Source organism: Hyperolius riggenbachi, chromosome 8 (assembly GCF_040937935.1).
Source record: "Hyperolius riggenbachi isolate aHypRig1 chromosome 8, aHypRig1.pri, whole genome shotgun sequence".
Classification (NCBI taxonomy): domain Eukaryota; kingdom Metazoa; phylum Chordata; class Amphibia; order Anura; family Hyperoliidae; genus Hyperolius; species Hyperolius riggenbachi.
In genome coordinates, this window is record NC_090653.1 from 181,927,620 (window position 1) to 181,946,188 (window position 18,569).

An 18,569-nucleotide genomic window follows, 5' to 3' on the forward strand; every position below is an offset into this window, starting at 1 on the left:
CGGTCTCCGACCAGCGGATTCCACCACGTGGGTAGGTGTCGCCGGCCCCCTTCAGCAACCACATCGGCCCTTAGTCAAGGCGCACCATGACGCTGCACGGAGGCCTCTCCATCGCCGATATGGAAGGATCCGAACCCTGCTGCCAGCTGCCTCGGAGCCACTTCAGCACTGGGATTACCCCGCACCACAAACACCGCTGCTGCTCCAGCCGACACTGGGCCACTTCACTGCCGGGGAGGATCCCTTGGGACCGTAACTCTGCATGCAGGCTGCTTTATCGCCGCGGCTAGGGGAGGTATGTCCGCCGCTGCTGCTCCTTTACTACAGAAGCAACCAGCCTGCCCTTTGTCACATCAGGCACGCTGCCAGCCATCAGATCTGCCCCTCAGCAGCAAGGTCCAATATTATGTAGCCCTCAAGACCCATCAGCCTAAAGTGCACCCCTGGCCTGGAGCCACGGCCTCATAGTACCTCCCTGCCCTGGAGCCCTGCAGCCCAGCATTTAGGAGTGCCTGCTCCTCTTTACCTGGGATGCTCTCCTCCGTCTGAAGCTGCTGTCGGACTCTTTGGGCCTACAAAACCAACCGCATTGGTCCAACCTCACAACCGGTCTAGGCCGCAAGCATGGAGGCTAACTCCTTCCAGCCAGGGCAGTTATCAGAGTTATCAGAGCTGCCAGCCAGCAAGCCACCACTGCAGCCCCAGGGGACTATCTGACTCTGTCTCTCTCTTATTTCTCCTGTTCCTTCCTCTCTTCTCTTGTTCTCCTACTCTATCCGGCTCTCTCTCTTTCTCTCTCTGCACTTTCCTTTCCAGGGTCGGCTGCGGGGCATCTGAATCGCTGCAGAGGTTTGAGCGCAACAATAGAATGTGGCTGCCCCCTCAACATAGCACTTGGATGTCCCCTCTGGTCCTTCTCCGCTATGCTTTCTATATGCTTACGCTTTATGTATATCTTGCTGTATTGTATTTTATTAACTGTACCATCACCAACCCTGTATGTGCCAAAAATAATTCCGGGTACAACCCCCGTTGTACTTGGCGAAATAAAGCTTTCTGATTCTGATTCTGAAACCAGAAGAAGAAGAACCAGAAGAAGAAAAAGAAAAACCAGGCGAAGAAGAAGAAGAGCCAGAAGAAGAACCAGAAGAAGAAAAACCAGGTGAAGAAAAAGAAGAATAAGAACCAGATGAAGAACCAGAAGAAGATCCAGGTGAAGAAGAACCAGAATCAGAAGGAGAACCAGAAGAAGAAGAAGAACCAGAAGAAGAACCAGAACTAGAAGGAGAAAAAGAAGAAGAAAAAGAAGAACCAGAACCTGAAGAACTAAAAGAAGAGCCAGAAGAAGAAGAAGAACCAGATGATGAAGAAGAAGAACCAGATGAAGAAGAAGAAGAACCAGATAAAGAAGAAGAACCACATGAAGAACCAGATGAAGAAGAAGAAGAAGAACCAGGTGAATAAGAAGAACCAGAACCAGAAGAAGAATCAGGTGAAAAAGAACCAGAACCAGAAGAAGAACCAGATGGAAAAGAACCAGAAGAAGAACCAGAACCAGAAGAAGAACCAGGTGAAGAAGAACCAGAAGAAGAACCAGGTGAAGAATAACCTAGATGAAGAAGAACCAGGTGAAGAAGAAGAAGAACCAGGTGAAGAGGAAGAAGAACCAGTAGAAAAACCAGAACAAGAAGAAGAAGAACCAGGTGAAGAAGAAAAAGAAGAACCAGAAGAAGAGCCAGAACCAGAAGTAGAACCAGATGAAGAAGAACCAGGACCAGAAGAAGAACCAGGTGGAGAACCAGAACCAGGAGAAAAAAACAGGTGAAGAAAAACTAAAAGAAGAACCTGGTCAAGAAGAAGAAGAAGAAGAAGAAGAAGAAGAAGAAGAAGAAGAAGAAGAAATACCAGGTGAAGAAGAAGAATAACCAGGTGAAGAAGAAGAAGAACCAGGTGAAGAAGAAGAACCAGATGAAGAAGAAGAAGAACCAGAAGAAGAACCAGAAGAAGAAGAACCAGAACCAGAAGAAGAATCAGGTGAAGAAACAGATCCAGAAGAAGAACCAGGTGAAGAAGAACCAGAAGAAGAAGCAGAACCAGAAGAAGAACCAGAACCAGAAGAAGAGCCAGAAGTAGAAAAAACAGAACCAGAAGAAGAATCAGGTGAAGAACCAGATCCAGAAGAAGAACCAGGTGAAGAAGAACCAGAAGAAGAACCAGAAGAATAAAAACCAGGTGAAGAAGAAGAAGAAGAACCAGGTGAAGAAGAAGAAGAACCAGAAGAAGAACCAGAAGAAGAAGAAGAAGAACCATGTGAAGAAGAATAAGAAGAACCAGAAGAAGAAAAACAAGGAGAAGAAGAAGAAGAAGAACCACCAGAAGAAGATCCAGGTGAAGAAGAACCAGAATCAGAAGAAGAACCAGAAGAAGAAGAACCAGGTGAAGAAGAAGAAGAACCAGAACCAGAAGAAGAAGAAGAAAAAGAAGAAGAACCAGAACCAGAAAAAGAAGAAGAAGAACCAGAACCTGAAGAACCCGAAGAAGAAGAACCAGAAGAAGAAGAAGAACCAGATGAAGAAGATGAAGAACCAGATGAAGAAGAAGAACCAGATGAAGAACCAGATGAAGAAGAACCAGAATAATAATATTAATAATAATAATACAAAAAAGATAAGAGGAGAGTACCGCTTCACTCAAAACAGGAAACAGAGCGGATCCAAGGTGGCCCAAGCCAGTAGTCCATGCAAGAAGAAAGAAAGGGAAGTATCCGCTTCAATGAATCCAAAGTTGATTAAGGACTTATCCTAAATTCCAGGACAAACATAAGCTGACATGTTTCGGACCCAAATTGGTCCTTAATCATAGCCAATGTGATGATGATTAAGGACCAATTTGGGTCCGAAACATGTCAGCTTATGTTTGCCCTGGAATTTAGGATAAGTCCTTAGTAAACTTTGGATTCATTGAAGCGGATCCTTCCCTTTCTTTCTTCTTGAATAATAATATGATAATAATAATAAGAAGAAGAAGTCCTTAATAAACTTTGGATTCATTGAAGCGGATCCTTCCCTTTCTTTCTTCTTGAATAATAATAATAATAATAATAATAATAAGAAGAAGAAGAACCAGAAGAAGATCCAGGTGAAGAAGAACCAGAATCAGAAGAAGAACCAGAAGAAGAAGAACCAGGTGAAGAAGAAGAAGAACCAGAACCAGAAGAAGAAGAAGAAAAAGAAGAAGAACCAGAACCATAAAAAGAGGAAGAAGAACCAGAACCTGAAGAACCCGAAGAAGAAGAACCAGAAGAAGAAGAAGAACCAGATGAAGAAGATGAAGAACCAGATGAAGAAGAAGAACCAGATGAAGAACCAGATGAAGAAGAACCAGAATAATAATATTAATAATAATAATACAAAAAAGATAAGAGGGGAGTACCGCTTCACTCAAAACAGGAAACAGAGCGGATCCAAGGTGGCCCAAGCCAGTAGTCCATGCAAGAAGAAAGAAAGGGAAGTATCCGCTTCAATGAATCCAAAGTTGATTAAGGACTTATCCTAAATTCCAGGACAAACATAAGCTGACATGTTTCGGACCCAAATTGGTCCTTAATCATAGCCAATGTGATGATGATTAAGGACCAATTTGGGTCCGAAACATGTCAGCTTATGTTTGTCCTGGAATTTAGGATAAGTCCTTAGTAAACTTTGGATTCATTGAAGCGGATCCTTCCCTTTCTTTCTTCTTGAATAATAATAATATGATAATAATAATAATAATATTAATAATAATAAGTCCTTAATAAACTTTGGATTCATTGAAGCGGATCCTTCCCTTTCTTTCTTCTTGAATAATAATATTAATATTAATGTTAATAATAATAATAATAATAATAATAATAATAATAATAATAATAATAAGAAGAAGAAGAAGAAGAAGAACCAGAAGAAGAAGGACCAAAAGAAGAAGAACCAGGTGGTGGTGGTGAAGAAGAAGAAGAACAAGAAGAAAAAGAAGAAGAAGAACCAGATGAAGAAGAACCAGAAGAAGATCAAGGTGAAGAAGAACCAGAATCAGAAGAAGAACCAGAAGAAGAAGAACCAAATTAAGAAAAAGAAGAAGAACCAGAAGAAGAAGAAGAAGAAGAAGAAGAAGAAGAAGAACCTGAAGAAGAAGAAGAAGAAGAAGCAGGTGAAGAAGAAGAAGAACCAGAAGAAGAAGAAAAAGAAGAAGAACCAGAAGAAGAAGAAGAAGAACCTAAAGAAGAAGCAGAAGAAGAAGAAGAAGAAGAAGAAGAAGAAGAAGAAGAAGAAGATCTAGGTGAAGAAGAACCAGAATCAGAAGAAGAACCAGATGAAGAAGAACCAGAAGAAGATCCAGGTGAAGAAGAACCAGAATCAGAAGAAGAACCAGAAGAAGAAGAACCAAATGAAGAAAAAGAAGAAGAACCAGAAGAAGAAGAAGAAGAAGAAGAACCTGAAGAAGAAGAAGAAGAACCAGGTGAAGAAGAAGAAGAAGAACCAGATGAAGAACCAGAACCAGAAGAAGAATCAGGTGAAGAACCAGATCCAGAAGAAGAACCAGGTGAAGAAGAACCAGAAGAAGAACCAGAACCAGAAGAAGAACCAGAAGAAGAATAAAAACCAGGTGAAGAAGAAGAACCAGGTGAAGAAGAAGAAGAACCAGAAGAAGAAGAAGAAGAAGAAGAAGAAGAAGAAGAAGAAGAAGAACCAGAAGAAGAAGAAGAAGAAGAAGGATTAGAAGAACCAGAAGAAGAAGAAGTTCAATATCCGAGTTAATCGAATATCCGATTCGACCTCGGATATCCGACGTCACTATCCGAGTCTGTATTCGAGTAAAATATTCAAGCTGGCCTTAAATAGCTTGTAAAACTTGTATTGGAGGTCAATGATGCATGAAACCACCTTTTTTATGAAGAAAAACATTAAGTGATTATGTGGTGATGTAGTAGTTATAAAAAAGGTATCAAAAATAGTAAATTAACTTCATGAAAAGTGTTTGCATGAAAAGGTGTGTCCAAAATGGTTGTTGTAACAGTCTTCATTTACGTCGTCTTCATCTTGTTCTTCTATATCTTGTTCTTCTATATCTTCTTCTTCTATATCTTCTTCTTCTTCTTCTTCTATATCTTCTTCTCTTCTATATCTTCTTCTTCTTCTATATCTTCTTCTTCTTCATCTTCTTCTTCTTCTATATCTTCTTCTTCTTCTTCATCTTCTTCTTCTTCATCTTCTTCTTCTATATCTTCTTCTTCTTCTTCTTCTTCTTCTTCTATATCTTCTTCTTCTTCTATATCTTTTTCTTCTTCTTCTATATCTTTTTCTTCTTCTTCTATATATTTTTCTTCTTCTTCTATATCTTTTTCTTCTTCTTCTATATCTTCTTCTTCTTCTTCTTCTTCTTCTTCTATATCTTCTTCTTCTATATCTACTTCTTCTTCCTCTTCTTCTTCTTATTCTCTATCATTATATTATGTGTCTTAGTTTTCCTTTCTTTTGTAATTTTTTTTTTACTAATAATAATAGGTAGGTAGTGGCACATTACAAGCCACAGCACCTTTTTCTGTGTACCCTGGCGGTGGTAAAACACAGACATCAGCAGGAGGAGCAAGTAGTTGCAGGCTTGCAGCTATTTGTAGTGAGTGGTAATTAGTCGGCACTCGGTAGGAGAGTGGGTGGGCAGGTGGCAGCAGAAAATAGTTCTTCTTCTGTTCTCCCTGGCAGTGGTAGCAGCACACAGACAGCAGAAGCTCAATGCTGCTACAGGAGTAGTGTTGGGCGAACATCTAGCTGTTCGGGTTCGGGCCGAACAGGCCGAACATGGCCGCGATGTTCGGGTGTTCGACCCGAACTCCGAACATAATGGAAGTCAATGGGGACCCGAACTTTTGTGGTTTGTAAAGCCTCCTTACATGCTACATACCCCAAATTTACAGGGTATGTGCACCTTGGGAGTGGGTACAAGAGGAAAAAAAAATTTAGCAAAAAGAGCTTATAGTTTTTGAGAAAATCGATTTTAAAGTTTCAAAGGGAAAACTGTCTTTTAAATGCGGGAAATGTCTGTTTTCTTTGCACAGGTAACATGCTTTTTGTCGGCATGCAGTTATAAATGTAATACATATAAGAGGTTCCAGGAAAAGGGACCGGTAATGCTAACCCAGCAGCAGCACACGTGATGGAACAGGAGGAGGGTGGCGCAGGAGGAGAAGGCCACGCTTTGAGACACAAAAACCCAGGCCTTGCATGAGGACAAGAAGCGTGCGGATAGCATGCTTTGTACCACCATGCAGTCATAAATGTAATAAAGATAAGTGGTTCAATAAACAGGGACCACGCGGCAACGCTAACCCAGCAGCAGCACACGTGATGGAACAGGAGGAGGCGCAGGAGGAGAAGGCCACGCTTTGTGAGACACAACAACCCAGGCCTTGCATGAGGACAAAAAGCGTGCGGATAGCATGCTTTGTACCGCCATGTAGTCATAAATGTAATAAAGATAAGAGGTTCAATAAACAGGGACCACGCGGCAACGCTAACCCAGCAGCAGCAGCAGCAGCAGCACACGTGATGGAACAGGAGGAGGCGCAGGAGGAGAAGGCCACGCTTTGTGAGACACAACAACCCAGGCCTTGCATGAGGACAAAAAGCGTGCGGATAGCATGCTTTGTACCGCCATGTAGTCATAAATGTAATAAAGATAAGAGGTTCCATAAACAGGGACCGGCAACGGTAACCCAGCAGCAGCAGCAGCAGCAGCAGCACACGTGATGGAACAGGAGGAGGCGCAGGAGGAGAAGGCCACGCTTTGTGAGACACAACAACCCAGGCCTTGCATGAGGACAAAAAGCGTGCGGATATAGCAGCAATGCTTTTTGCCGCCATGCAGTCATAAATGTAATACAGATGAGAGGTTCAATAAACAGGGACCGGAAACGCTAAACCATCCCAGATGTTCATCGGTCATGTTACTTGGTTGGGGTCCAGGAGTGTTGCGTAGTCGTTTCCAATCCAGGATTGATTCATTTTAATTTGAGTCAGACGGTCTGCATTTTCTGTGGAGAGGCGGATACGCCGATCTGTGATGATGCCTCCGGCAGCACTGAAACAGCGTTCCGACATAACGCTGGCTGCCGGGCAAGCCAGCACCTCTATTGCGTACATTGCCAGTTCGTGCCAGGTGTCTAGCTTCATGCCCGGTTTCAGGTCCAGCGGTGCCAGCCACAAATCCGTCTGTTCCTTTATTCCCCTCCAAATTTCCTCCCCTGTGTGCTGCTTATCCCCAAGGCAGATCAGCTTCAGCAACGCTTGCTGACGCATGCCAACAGCTGTGCTGCACTGCTTCCACGATCCTACTGCTGCTGGTGCTGGGTTAGCATTTCCGGATGAGGTACAGCTTTGAGATGCGTTGGAGGAGAAGGAGTCAGAGAGGTAGGTGCTGCTGTTGTTATCCAGCTGTTTGCGGCGTGGGCAACACCCGCGCCGTAGCAGGTGAGGAATCGCTGCCAGGCTCCACAAGGTTCACCCAGTGCGCGGTAAGGGAGATGTATCGACCCTGGCCGAACGCACTCGTCCAGGTGTCAGTGGTGAGGTGAACCTTGCAGGCAACGGCATTCTTCAAGCTTCGGGTTATTTAGCTGACCACGTGCTCATGCAACTCAGGCACTGCAGAGCGCGCAAAGTGGTAGCGGCTGGGAACCACGTAACGTGGGATGGCCACTGACATCATGCCCTTGAAGCTGTTTGTCTCCACCACTCGATATGGCAGCATTTCGCAGGCCAGAAGCTTGGCTATGCTGGCTGGCTGTTACTGCCACGGCCCGGGGGTCATTTGCTGGCAATTTCCTCTTGTGCTCAAACATCTCAGAGACAGACAACTCAACCGTAGCGCTGCACACCGAAGGGCTGTTGGTTGTTGTGTTTGATGAACACTGGGAGACCTCAAGAGCACTAGTCCGGAAAGTGACAGTGTCAGCATCGTCTGATGTTTGTGAATGTTGTGAACCACGCAATGGCTGGGCTACTGCTGCTGCTGAGGCGGGTCTGGTGGTGAGTCTGGTGAACCCAAGGGAGGCAGTGTTGCTGGTGGTACCCTGTCCTGCCGCGTTTGCCCACAGAGTGGGATGTTTGGATAGAATGTGGCGGCTCATGCTGGTGGTGGAGAGGTTGTTAATACTTTTCCCCCTGCTCAGGCGGGTCTTGCACACCTTGCAAATCGCCATGGTAACATCCTCAGTGCAGTCTTCAAAGAAAGCCCAGACTTTAACTGGCTGAGGACTCGGACCTCGTGCGTGATGTGCTGGTGCTGCTTAACCCACTGCTGGACGCTTGAGAGGTCATCCAAGTAATTATCTGGTCCTGTTCTTTTGGATCTGTGAGGGTTGTTGTCCTGGACAACATGGGCAGTATTGAGTGGGTTTTCTTGGGTGCTCCCCTGTGGCCTGTACGTGAACCGTCAGGGGAAACACCTCTTCCCTTGCCCCTCCCTCTTTCACCGGATTTCTTCCTCATTTCACTTATCCTTAAAGTACACGCTGACTGGCAGCAGTACAGTGGCAGTACAGAAATGCTATACAGTGGTGGGTGAGCGGTGTACCACTATTGTCAGCAGTGACACAGAGCACAATGCTATACAGTGGCGGGTGAGCGGTGTACTACTGTTCCCAGCAGACACAGAGTGGAAGTAAACACAATGCTATATAGTGTGGCTGAGCCGTGTACACAGAGTGGCATTAAACACAATGCTATATAGTCTGCTATATAGTCACCCCGAACAGGGTGATGTTCTGCAGAACCCAAACAGTGGCAAACACTGTTCGCCCAACACTACTGGGAGGGAACGCAGATTTTAGTACCTAAACACACGATACAACATGTTTTCCGGGGTCGGACTCTGAGGCACATACAGATGGTCCCGATCATCATCCTCATCATACAACTCTTCTCCTGAGTCTGACCCACCCACCACCTCTGCCACCCCAACATCCCCAGACACAGACCCCTCATCGTCCTCAACATTAACTTGGGATGCTGGCCTGAGCCAGACCTCCTCCTCCACATCAGGCCCCATCATCTCCTCAATGGCAGCCCTCATTAATCGCTCTGGCGACGGACTGATGGACGCAACGTTCTCCTCCGGGGAGGGCTGCTGCTGACCACTGGCTGCTGGGGTGGATGTTATAGCTTGCGTGGGGCGTTGGCTGTTGCTGTTGTTGGGAGTGCTGCTCACAGCGGAGGTCTCTAGGGAACTCATGTTGAGCTCATATAGTGGTTGACGGTGAGTGGAGTATTACTGATCCCAGCAATATACACACTGACTGGCAGAGTACGCAATGCTATATAGTGTGGCTGAGCGGTGTACATAGAGTGGCAGTAAACACAATGCTATATAGTCTGGCTGAGCGAGCGGTGTACTACTGTTCCCAGCAGAATCAGAGTGGCAGTAAACAATGGTATATAGTCTGGCTGAGCGGTGTACACAGAGTGTCAGTAAACAATGGTATATAGTCTGGCTGAGCGAGCGGTGTACTACTGTTCCCAGCAGAATCAGAGTGGCAGTAAACAATGGTATATAGTCTGGCTGAGCGGTGTACACAGAGTGTCAGTAAACAATGGTATATAGTCTGGCTGAGCGGTGTACACACAATGCTATATAGTCTGCTATATAGTGTCAGTAAACAATGGTATATAGTCTGGCTGAGCGAGCGGTGTACTACTGTTCCCAGCAGAATCAGAGTGGCAGTAAACAATGGTATATAGTCTGGCTGAGCGGTGTACACAGAGTGGCAGTAAACACAATGCTATATAGTCTGGCTGAGCGAGCGGTGTACTACTGTTCCCAGCAGAATCAGAGTGGCAGTAAACAATGGTATATAGTCTGGCTGAGCGGTGTACACAGAGTGTCAGTAAACAATGGTATATAGTCTGGCTGAGCGGTGTACACAGAGTGTCAGTAAACAATGGTATATAGTCTGGCTGAGCGGTGTACACAGAGTGGCAGTAAACACAATGCTATATACTCTGGCTGAGCGAGCGGTGTACTACTGTTCCCAGCAGACACAGAACAGTAAACAGAATGCTATATAGTGTGGCTGAGCGAGCGGTGTACCACTATTCCCAGCAGACACAGAACAGTAAACAGAATGCTATATAGTGTGGCTGAGCGAGCGGTGTACCACTATTCCCAGCAGACACAGAACAGTAAACAGAATGCTATATAGTGTGGCTGAGCGAGCGGTGTACCACTATTCCCAGCAGACACAGAACAGTAAACAGAATGCTATATAGTGTGGCTGAGCGAGCGGTGTACCACTATTCCCAGCAGACACAGAACAGTGAACAGAATGCTATATAGTGTGGCTGAGCGAGCGGTGTACCACTATTCCCAGCAGACACAGAACAGTGAACAGAATGCTATATAGTGTGGCTGAGCGAGCGGTGTACCACTATTCCCAGCAGACACAGAGTGGCAGTAAACAGAATGCTATATAGTGTGGCTGAGCGAGGTACACAGAGTGGCAGTAAACAGAATGCTATATAGTGTGGCTGAGCAAGCGGTGTACTACTATTCCCAGCAGACACAGAGTGGCAGTAAACAGAATGCTATATAGTGTGGCTGAGCGAGGTACACAGAGTGGCAGTAAACAGAATGCTATATAGTGTGGCTGAGCAAGCGGTGTACTACTGTTCCCAGCAGACACAGAACAGTACACAGAATGCTATATAGTGTGGCTGAACGAGCGGTGTACTACTGTTCCCAGCAGACACAGAACAGTACACAGAATGCTATATAGTGTGGCTGAACGAGCGGTGTACTACTGTTCCCAGCAGACACAGAACAGTACACAGAATGCTATATAGTGTGGCTGAACGAGCGGTGTACTACTGTTCCCAGCAGACACAGAACAGTACACAGAATGCTATATAGTGTGGCTGAACGAGCGGTGTACTACTGTTCCCAGCAGCGACACACAATGACTGGGGGGGACCCTGGCTAGCGTGGCTGGAGCGCGAACTACCCTGCCTGCCTACCCAAAGCTAAACCCACAGACAAATGGCGGAGATATGACGTGGTTCGGGTATTTATTTACCCGAACCACGTGACAGTTCGGCCAATCAGAGCGCGTTCGGGTCCGAACCACGTGACCCGTTCGGCCAATCACAGCGCTAGCCGAACGTTCGGGGAACGTTCGGCCATGCGCTCTTAGTTCGGCCATATGGCCGAACGGTTTGGCCGAGCACCGTCAGGTGTTCGGCCGAACTCGAACATCACCCGAACAGGGTGATGTTCTGCAGAACCCGAACAGTGGCGAACACTGTTCGCCCAACACTATACAGGAGGAGGAGTAGTGTGTGTCAGGCAGTGTGATGTGACTGACATAATAGGCCCTGGTTCCTAACGGTGGTACCAGGGCTGTAAATAAGCAGCATGAGGTTCCAGACAGCGGTCGTGAAGCCCACATTGTGTTCAATACACAATTGGGACAGCACAGTTTTCAACCCGGACACCTCTAAAATAATTACAATTTTTTTTTTTCAAAATAATGCAGCTATTGTTGAGCGTAATAGCTGGTGGCGCATGGGCAGCAGCACCTTGTAATGTGTTCTCTGGCAGTGGAGACACACAGACAGCAGGAGGAAATATAACAGCAGGCAGCGTGCAGAGGATAAGTGTGTGGCAGATTGGCAGCAGGCAGGAGGGCAGGCAGCAAGACATAGTAGGCCCTGGGTCCTAGCGGTGGTTCCAGGGCCCTAATACACAGCATGAGGTTCCAGACAGTGGTCGTGAAGCCCACATTGTGTCCAATACACAATTGGAGCAGCACAGTTTTCAACCCGGACACCTCTAAAATAATTACAATTTTTTTTTCAAAATAATGCAGCTATTGTTGAGCGTAATAGCTGGTGGCACATGGGCAGCAGCACCTTGTAATGTGTTCCCTGGCAGTAGAAACACACAGACAGCAGGAGGAAATATAACAGCAGGCAGCGTGAGGAGGATGAGTGTGTGGCAGATTGGCAGCAGGCAGGAGGGCAGGCAGCGAGACATAGTAGGCCCTGGGTCCTAGCGGTGGTTCCAGGGCCGTAATACACAGCATGAGGTTCCAGACAGCGGTCGTGAAGCCCACATTGTGTCCAATGCACAATTGGGACAGCACAGTTTTCAACCCGGACACCTCTAAATTAATTACAATTATTTTTTTTTTTAATTAATGCAGCTATTGTTGAGCGTAATAGCTGGTGGCGCGTGGGCAGCAGCACCTTGTAATGTGTTCCCTGGCAGTGGAGACACACAGACAGCAGGAGGAAATATAACAGCAGGCAGCGTGAGGAGGATAAGTGTGTGGCAGACTGGCATTTGGTAGCAGGCAGGAGGGCAGGCAGCGAGACATAATAGGCCCTGGGTCCTAGCGGTGGTTCCAGGGCCGTAAATGCACAGCATGAGGTTCCAGACAGCAGTCGTGAAGCCCACATTGTGTCCAATACACAATTGGGACAGCACAGTTTTCAACCCGGACACCTCTACAATAATTACAATATTTACTTTTTTTTTTTTTAAATAATGCAGCTATTGTTGAGCGTAATAGCTGATGGCGCATGGGCAGCAGCACCTTGTAATGTGTTCCCTGGCAGTGGAAACACACAGACAGCAGGAAGAAATACAGCAGCAGCAGCAGGTGTAATGTGTGTGTGCGCCACTTCATGTCCCCCTCTCGCCGACAACAGGGGCCAGGAATTCACCTTCCACCCAAGCCTGGTTCATTTTGAGAAACGTCAGTCTGTCCACAGACTTGTGAGACAGACGAGATCGCTTCTCAGTGACGATTCCACCGGCTGCACTAAAGTAACGCTCTGACAGTACGCTGGAAGGGGGGCAGGAGAGCACTTCCAGGGCGTACTGCGCAAGCTCGCTCCAGATCGTCAGGTGCTTGACCCAATACTCCATGGGATCAACAGGGGCCACACTGTCAAGCCCGCTGAAGGACCCCATGTAGTCAGTCACCATGCGGGTCAAGCACTGCCTGTGACTGGAGAAGGATGCTGCTGCAGGCACCTCCTCTCTAGTCCTTGGCAGCTCTACACTCATGTAGAGCTCTTGGGTCAGAGACAGCAGGTCTGTGGTGCACGTGCGCTTGCTGCTGCTGGATGCAGGCACCTGCTGCTGCCTCTGTGCTGGCTGGACAGTGGGGGTGGATGTCTGAGGGAAGGCTTCCTCCAAGCGCTCAACAAGGGACAGCTGCAAATCCCTCATTTGTTGCGCATGGTCTCCTCCTGCAGGCAGGAACTGGCTGAGCTTCCCCTTCAGACGTGGGTCCAGCATCATGCAGATCCAGATGTCCTCCCTCTGCTTCATCTGGATCACCCTTGGGTCCTTGCGCAGGCACCTCAGCATGTGCGCTGCCATTGGGAAGAGTCTGGCCACGTCTGTTGGCTAGTGTTGGGCGAACAGTGTTCGCCACTGTTCGGGTTCTGCAGAACATCACCCTGTTCGGGTGATGTTCGAGTTCGGCCGAACACCTGACGGTGCTCGGCCAAACCGTTCGGCCATATGGCCGAACTAAGAGCGCATGGCCGAACGTTCCCCGAACGTTCGGCTAGCGCTGTGATTGGCCGAACGGGTCACGTGGTTCGGACCCGAACGCGCTCTGATTGGCCGAACTGTCACGTGGTTCGGGTAAATAAATACCCGAACCACGTCATATCTCCGCCATTTGTCTGTGGGTTTAGCTTTGGGTAGGCAGGCAGGGTAGTTCGCGCTCCAGCCACGCTAGCCAGGGTCCCCCCCAGTCATTGTGTGTCGCTGCTGGGAATAGTAGTACACCGCTCGCTCAGCATTCTGTTTACTGCCACTCTGTGTACCTCGCTCAGCCACACTATATAGCATTCTGTTTACTGCCACTCTGTGTCTGCTGGGAATAGTAGTACACCGCTTGCTCAGCCACACTATATAGCATTCTGTTTACTGCCACTCTGTGTACCTCGCTCAGCCACACTATATAGCATTCTGTTTACTGCCACTCTGTGTCTGCTGGGAATAGTGGTACACCGCTCGCTCAGCCACACTATATAGCATTCTGTTCACTGTTCTGTGTCTGCTTGGAATAGTGGTACACCGCTCGTTCAGCCACACTATATAGCATTCTGTGTACTGTTCTGTGTCTGCTGGGAACAGTAGTACACCGCTCGTTCAGCCACACTATATAGCATTCTGTGTACTGTTCTGTGTCTGCTGGGAACAGTAGTACACCGCTCGCTCAGCCACACTATATAGCATTCTGTTCACTGTTCTGTGTCTGCTGGGAATAGTGGTACACCGCTCGCTCAGCCACACTATATAGCATTCTGTTCACTGTTCTGTGTCTGCTGGGAATAGTGGTACACCGCTCGCTCAGCCACACTATATAGCATTCTGTTTACTGTTCTGTGTCTGCTGGGAATAGTGGTACACCGCTCGCTCATCCACACTATATAGCATTCTGTTCACTGTTCTGTGTCTGCTGGGAATAGTGGTACACCGCTCGCTCAGCCACACTATATAGCATTCTGTTCACTGTTCTGTGTCTGCTGGGAATAGTGGTACACCGCTCGCTCAGCCACACTATATAGCATTCTGTTCACTGTTCTGTGTCTGCTGGGAATAGTGGTACACCGCTCGCTCAGCCACACTATATAGCATTCTGTTTACTGTTCTGTGTCTGCTGGGAACAGTAGTACACCGCTCGCTCAGCCAGAGTATATAGCATTGTGTTTACTGCCACTCTGTGTACACCGCTCAGCCAGACTATATACCATTGTTTACTGACACTCTGTGTACACCACTCAGCCACACTATATACCATTGTTTACTGACACTCTGTGTACACCGCTCAGCCAGACTATATACCATTGTTTACTGCCACTCTGATTCTGCTGGGAACAGTAGTACACCGCTCGCTCAGCCAGACTATATACCATTGTTTACTGACACTCTGTGTACACCGCTCAGCCAGACTATATACCATTGTTTACTGACACTCTGTGTACACCACTCAGCCACACTATATACCATTGTTTACTGACACTCTGTGTACACCGCTCAGCCAGACTATATACCATTGTTTACTGCCACTCTGATTCTGCTGGGAACAGTAGTACACCGCTCGCTCAGCCAGACTATATACCATTGTTTACTGACACTCTGTGTACACCGCTCAGCCAGACTATATACCATTGTTTACTGACACTCTGTGTACACCACTCAGCCACACTATATACCATTGTTTACTGACACTCTGTGTACACCGCTCAGCCAGACTATATACCATTGTTTACTGCCACTCTGATTCTGCTGGGAACAGTAGTACACCGCTCGCTCAGCCAGACTATATACCATTGTTTACTGACACTATATAGCAGACTATATAGCATTGTGTGTACACCGCTCAGCCAGACTATATGCCATTGTTTACTGACACTCTGTGTACACCGCTCAGCCAGACTATATACCATTGTTTACTGACACTCTGTGTACACCGCTCAGCCAGACTATATACCATTGTTTACTGCCACTCTGATTCTGCTGGGAACAGTAGTACACCGCTCGCTCAGCCAGACTATATACCATTGTTTACTGACACTCTGTGTACACCGCTCAGCCAGACTATATACCATTGTTTACTGCCACTCTGATTCTGCTGGGAACAGTAGTACACCGCTCGCTCAGCCAGACTATATACCATTGTTTACTGACACTATATAGCAGACTATATAGCATTGTGTGTACACCGCTCAGCCAGACTATATACCATTGTTTACTGACACTCTGTGTACACCGCTCAGCCAGACTATATACCATTGTTTACTGCCACTCTGATTCTGCTGGGAACAGTAGTACACCGCTCGCTCAGCCAGACTATATAGCATTGTGTTTACTGCCACTCTGTGTACACCGCTCAGCCACACTATATAGCATTGCGTACTCTGCCAGTCAGTGTGTATATTGCTGGGATCAGTAATACTCCACTCACCGTCAACCACTATATGAGCTCAACATGAGTTCCCCAGAGACCTCCGCTGTGAGCAGCACTCCCAACAACAGCAACAGCCAACGCCCCACGCAAGCTATAACATCCACCCCAGCAGCCAGTGGTCAGCAGCAGCCCTCCCCGGAGGAGAACGTTGTGTCCATCAGTCCGTCGCCAGAGCGATTAATGAGGGCTGCCATTGAGGAGATGATGGGGCCTGATGTGGAGGAGGAGGTCTGGCTCAGGCCAGCATCCCAAGTTAATGTTGAGGACGATGAGGGGTCTGTGTCTGGGGATGTTGGGGTGGCAGAGGTGGTGGGTGGGTCAGACTCAGGAGAAGAGTTGTATGATGAGGATGATGATCGGGACCATCTGTATGTGCCTCAGAGTCCGACCCCGGAAAACATGTTGTATCGTGTGTTTAGGTACTAAAATCTGCGTTCCCTCCCAGTAGTGTTGGGCGAACAGTGTTTGCCACTGTTTGGGTTCTGCAGAACATCACCCTGTTCGGGGTGACTATATAGCAGACTATATAGCATTGTGTTTAATGCCACTCTGTGTACACGGCTCAGCCACACTATATAGCATTGTGTTTACTTCCACTCTGTGTCTGCTGGGAACAGTAGTACACCGCTCACCCGCCACTGTATAGCATTGTGCTCTGTGTCACTGCTGACAATAGTGGTACACCGCTCACCCACCACTGTATAGCATTTCTGTACTGCCACTGTACTGCTGCCAGTCAGCGTGTACTTTAAGGATAAGTGAAATGAGGAAGAAATCCGGTGAAAGAGGGAGGGGCAAGGGAAGAGGTGTTTCCCCTGACGGTTCACGTACAGGCCACAGGGGAGCACCCAAGAAAACCCACTCAATACTGCCCATGTTGTCCAGGACAACAACCCTCACAGATCCAAAAGAACAGGACCAGATAATTACTTGGATGACCTCTCAAGCGTCCAGCAGTGGGTTAAGCAGCACCAGCACATCACGCACGAGGTCCGAGTCCTCAGCCAGTTAAAGTCTGGGCTTTCTTTGAAGACTGCACTGAGGATGTTACCATGGCGATTTGCAAGGTGTGCAAGACCCGCCTGAGCAGGGGGAAAAGTATTAACAACCTCTCCACCACCAGCATGAGCCGCCACATTCTATCCAAACATCCCACTCTGTGGGCAAACGCGGCAGGACAGGGTACCACCAGCAACACTGCCTCCCTTGGGTTCACCAGACTCACCACCAGACCCGCCTCAGCAGCAGCAGTAGCCCAGCCATTGCGTGGTTCACAACATTCACAAACATCAGACGATGCTGACACTGTCACTTTCCGGACTAGTGCTCTTGAGGTCTCCCAGTGTTCATCAAACACAACAACCAACAGCCCTTCGGTGTGCAGCGCTACGGTTGAGTTGTCTGTTTCTGAGATGTTTGAGCACAAGAGGAAATTGCCAGCAAATGACCCCCGGGCCGTGGCAGTAACAGCCAGCCAGCATAGCCAAGCTTCTGGCCTGCGAAATGCTGCCATATCGAGTGGTGGAGACAAACAGCTTCAAGGGCATGATGTCAGTGGCCATCCCACGTTACGTGGTTCCCAGCCGCTACCACTTTGCGCGCTCTGCAGTGCCTGAGTTGCATGAGCACGTGGTCAGCTAAATAACCCGAAGCTTGAAGAATGCCGTTGCCTGCAAGGTTCACCTCACCACTGACACCTGGACGAGTGCGTTCGGCCAGGGTCGATACATCTCCCTTACCGCGCACTGGGTGAACCTTGTGGAGCCTGGCAGCGATTCCTCACCTGCTACGGCGCGGGTGTTGCCCACGCCGCAAACAGCTGGATAACAACAGCAGCACCTACCTCTCTGACTCCTTCTCCTCCAACGCATCTCAAAGCTGTACCTCATCCGGAAATGCTAACCCAGCACCAGCAGCAGTAGGATCGTGGAAGCAGTGCAGCACAGCTGTTGGCATGCGTCAGCAAGCGTTGCTGAAGCTGATCTGCCTTGGGGATAAGCAGCACACAGGGGAGGAAATTTGGAGGGGAATAAAGGAACAGACGGATTTGTGGCTGGCACCGCTGGACCTGAAACCGGGCATGAAGCTAGACACCTGGCACGAACTGGCAATGTACGCAATAGAGGTGCTGGCTTGCCCGGCAGCCAGCGTTATGTCGGAACGCTGTTTCAGTGCTGCCGGAGGCATCATCACAGATCGGCGTATCCGCCTCTCCACAGAAAATGCAGACCGTCTGACTCAAATTAAAATGAATCAATCCTGGATTGGAAACGACTACGCAACACTCCTGGACCCCAACCAAGTAACATGACCGATGAACATCTGGGATGGTTTAGCGTTTCCGGTCCCTGTTTATTGAACCTCTCATCTGTATTACATTTATGACTGCATGGCGGCAAAAAGCATTGCTGCTATATCCGCACGCTTTTTGTCCTCATGCAAGGCCTGGGTTGTTGTGTCTCACAAAGCGTGGCCTTCTCCTCCTGCGCCTCCTCCTGTTCCATCACGTGTGCTGCTGCTGCTGCTGGGTTACCGTTGCCGCGTGGTC

The 18,569-nt window shown here is 47.9% G+C and overlaps 1 protein-coding gene across 1 annotated transcript in view; it reads right to left on the reverse strand.

The window, feature by feature from the left end:
• LOC137528401 (ADP-ribosylation factor-like protein 13B) overlaps window positions 1-18,569 on the reverse strand; it is a 2,482,321-nt gene that overhangs the window by 2,107,863 nt on the left and 355,889 nt on the right. The window lies entirely within an intron of this gene.